Genomic DNA, 4,085 nt, shown 5'->3' with positions numbered 1-4,085 from the left:
AAAAAATAATGAATAAAGTAGTCACGTCAGAGGATAAGCAGCACTGAACTGTGGTTCAGTGCTGCTTTCTTTTGTTTGTTACTCATCCTGCCATAGTTGGCTGTCGAGCCTTGAGGGAGGTTGTCAAGGTAGTCAATGAGGGACTGGCCTGGCGGCGTGGCGGGGGCGTTCAGCGCGCCGCGCTTCAACACGAAGGTCAAGACGTCCTTGCCTGCGTTCTCCATCAGGAAGATGAGCTTCGCGCGACGGACGCAAACTTTCGGAGCGGCGGCCATGGTGGAGGGCTTGGGACACAGTTCTTCTCGCCAGCAGCCTGCAAAGAAATTTCCCAAGTGAGGAGCAGGGCAGGAGAGACGTGGTTTGCAAGGCTCAATGCGGGAGGGAGGGAGTTGAGCCTTGAAGTGGCCGGCCTGAGCACCGGGATGTGGGGACAAGACAAAGAGGTGGATGGGAGTAAGAGACACTATGGCACACGGCATGGCACGTGTGTTGTGTCCAAACCATTTGACAAGACAACACGAGGCAAGACTTGACTGTGTGTGTGTGTGTGTGTGTGTGTGTGTGTGTGTGTGTGTGTGTGTGTGTGTGTGTGTGTGTGTGTGTGTGCAAGTAAGTAAGTAATTAAGTAAGTAATCAAGTAAGCAAACCTGTATAAAGTATTTCAAGGTGTACATACAATACACAGTCACGTGAGCCGAGGCTCTCTGACGGTGTATTGTACAGTAGAGCAGAGGGCAGGAGTGCAAACAAATTATAATGTACAACAACATAATGAATTGTATTGTACAGCGGCAGTACCGCGCCGCTACAGAGAAGATAAACACTAATACAAGTGTCTCACACTAACTTAATAATAATAAAATAATGATGATAATAACAATAACAACAAGAGTAGTGATAACAATAATACTAATAACTACACCAACAACAACAGCAACAACAACAACAACAACAACAACACCAACAATAATAATAATAATAATAATACCAATAAGAATATTATTAGTAACAAATAATAGTAACCAGCATTAATAAACATAATTAATAACTAATACTGGTAACTAGGGCAACAACAACAATAAATACCAACAACAACAACAACAACATCATCATCAACATAATAATAATAATAATAATAATAATAATAATAATAATAAAAGTAATAATGATAACAGCAACAAATGCGATGACTGCAATAAATAGCATCAAAATGACAGCTTTTGTTGATGAAGTGGTTACTTTTTAACCTGTTTTTTGTTTGAACATTTTATCAGTTGTAAGAAGAACTTTGTCTATCAAGAGGCAAACTGTTCACAACAATTTTGGTCCAACTTGTCACACTGTTTGTGAATAATATTGTTGTCAGTATCGCACAAATAAGGTTAACGTTGTTACTTCTCGTGTGAGAAACATTTTCTGCCAATTTGAATATTGCATTATGTCCAAGATTTTGATGTATTAATAACAATGTGAAGTACTTATGAATGAAGGGAAGCCTGCAAATACTGAAGGCTGAGGAAGCTTTGGATGCAGACTCTTTACGGAAAATGTACAGCGAAGAATTTTATTTTGCCGTCTTGTTGCTTTTGTTAAAAAGACGGCCATGTAGATGCCCATGTAGGAAGGCAGTGCATGAGATGTGGGCAGCGTGAAGTACACTGCGTGTCACCCACTGCTTCACTTGTTACATTACCCACAATTCTTTTTGAAATGCCAGCTGTTTGAGAGACATTTAAACATATGTGTGTGTGTGTGTGTGTGTGTGTGTGTGTGTGTGTGTGTGTGTGTGTGTGTGTGTGTTTGTGCGTGCGTGCGTGCGTGCGTGCGTGCGTGGACCGTATGCATTTTTGGCAATGATTTCTTTGGCGGAAAAGATGCCCACCAGTACACAGTGGAGTGGTCTCCCCTCGTTTCACAGGACGTGGACTCCAGCTTGAAAAGACTCCTCGATAAAGTTCATGACATGTTCAGTATTTGCCTCCCTATTAAGTATATAGATGTTTCACACAAAAGGCTCCAAAACCCACACATTTCTCAAACAGTAATCAACTCGACAAGACCCAAAAATCTGTTGAACAGAGAGCTTCCTAAACCGTAAGCTCCGCCCTCTGTTCCGGTGAGGATATAGACAGGCGGACAGATGTGGATGCAGACAGACAGAGACAGACAGACAGACAGGTAGATAGACAGATTGTGTCCAGTTTTTGTGGTATATAGTCTTGCCTCGTTAGTGCCTCATTTTCTACTTTCTGAGTGTGTGCAGTAGAAAACACAGTGAAAACAATTACAAGGAAAGAAAAGAGTAAGTGTACTCACCTCAAGAGTGCAGGTGTGTACACTCCGGGAGACGGGAGGAAGGAAGGCGCGAGGCGGGAGGTGCCTGTGGGGAGAGACACACTGTGCTTCATGCTCTTACATTTATACTCCACAAGCACAAGTCTGTATCTGTGTACATCTATCTATCTGTATCTATCTGTATAAACAGAGACAGAGAGAGAGAGAGAGAGAGAGAGAGAGATGAAGAGAGAGAGAGAGAGAGAGAGAGAGAGAGAGAGAGAGAGAGAGAGAGAGAGAGTCATCCAAAAATGTACTCACTGTTTGACTCGCTATAATTCTTTTTTTTTTTTTTTTTCAGAAACAGTTGGCCAAAATAATAATGGCAGAAGTAAGACTAAGCTTTGAAGAAAGAACATGTCATAAAGTGTTACTGGAGGCACGAAAATGTCAAAGAAGTGCAAAGACAATTCAGAAGACACTTTGATAGGGATCCACCAAGGTGACGCGCCATTGCTCGCATCACAGCTAAGTTTGTACCAGATGGAACTGTTCACGACCTTCATAAGCATGCCTGTGTGGTAGTAGTAGTAGTAGTAGTGGTAGTGGTAGAGGTAGTATTCATGATTTCTCACTACTACTACTACTACTACTACAACTACTACTACTACTACTACCACTACTTTTTTTTTTTTTTTTTTTTTTTTTTTTTTACCACTACTACTACTACTACTACTACTGTTGCTACTACTACTATGTGAATATTAATATTAATGCCTTAAGAATTGTTGCAAAAACAGTTGCAGTAGTAGCATTTATATTTGTAATAGTAGTAGTAATAGTAGTAATAATAGTAGTAGTAGTAATTGTTGTTATATTGTTATTATGATTGCTATCAGTAATATCACACACACACAATAGTAGTAGTAGTAGCAGTAATAGTAGTAGTAAGAGTAGAAGCAATAGTAATTTTAATAATTTAGTATAATTTAATTATTTAATTAATTTTATTTATTTATTTATTTATTTTATTTTATTTATTTTATTTATTTTTTTGGTGGATATGAGTGTGTTCGTTGGTTGAACAAGTCCCTGTATATTAAATAGACTTTTGTGTGTCGCTCAAGTACCGAACGGCCTCGAAACACTGAGCCAAAGGGATGCCGCTCAGCCTGCAGCCAGTGTGGCGGCGTATCTTGTGTGGTGCGCGTGTGTATCGCATTGTGTTCCTCCTCATAGACTTAGTGGTGGTCAAGATAACCAGGATTGGCCAAGCCCTCCCTGAAGTGTGCTACCAGTAGTGTACCAGGTGTGTTGAGTAGCCGCCAGGTGTACAGCTACACGTGTGTTGTGTACAAGTGCATGTTGTGTACAGAAAGATCTCCCCCTGTTTTATAAGACCCATAATGCCGCTGGCCGGGAAACTACACTTGCCACCATCTCAGACAGGACGCCATCTTGTTGTGTAAGTCAGAGACGCCTCCTATCACCCCAATCTCTCCCTCCCCACCACCCGCCAGCCACTCCTTCCCACTTCCGCCAGCAGCAGCTACTGGCCGCCCACCAGCCAGCAGCCCCTTCACGGCCACTACCTGCCAGCACGCCTTCCTGCCCTTACCCCCTCCCACTCCTTCCTCCCCTCCCTTCAACCCACTCCTTCCTAACCGCCATTCGCCACCCACTCCTGCCAGGCCCCTACCAGCAACCCACTCCTTCCAGCTCCCCGCCTGCCATCCTCCCCTTCCCGCCCCCCACCCACCATCCACTCCTTCTGGTCCCCACCCGCCTCACGCTCCTTTCCCCTTTCCGCC

General features: G+C 43.0%; 1 long non-coding RNA gene across 1 annotated transcript in view; it reads right to left on the bottom strand.

Annotated features, from left to right (window-relative positions):
* LOC135097310 (uncharacterized) overlaps positions 1 to 4,085 on the bottom strand; it is an 11,386-nt gene continuing 7,301 nt past the window's right edge. The window contains exons 2-3 of the long non-coding RNA XR_010265587.1: positions 2,317 to 2,380; positions 1 to 313 (exon numbers count right to left, since the gene is read on the bottom strand). This is a non-coding gene — a long non-coding RNA (uncharacterized LOC135097310). The remainder of the gene's footprint in view (positions 314 to 2,316; positions 2,381 to 4,085) is intronic.

Source organism: Scylla paramamosain, unplaced genomic scaffold (genome assembly GCF_035594125.1).
Source record: "Scylla paramamosain isolate STU-SP2022 unplaced genomic scaffold, ASM3559412v1 Contig17, whole genome shotgun sequence".
NCBI lineage: Eukaryota > Metazoa > Arthropoda > Malacostraca > Decapoda > Portunidae > Scylla > Scylla paramamosain.
The sequence above is the reverse complement of the archived record's forward strand: the minus strand, read 5'-3'. Positions and strand labels throughout refer to the sequence as shown.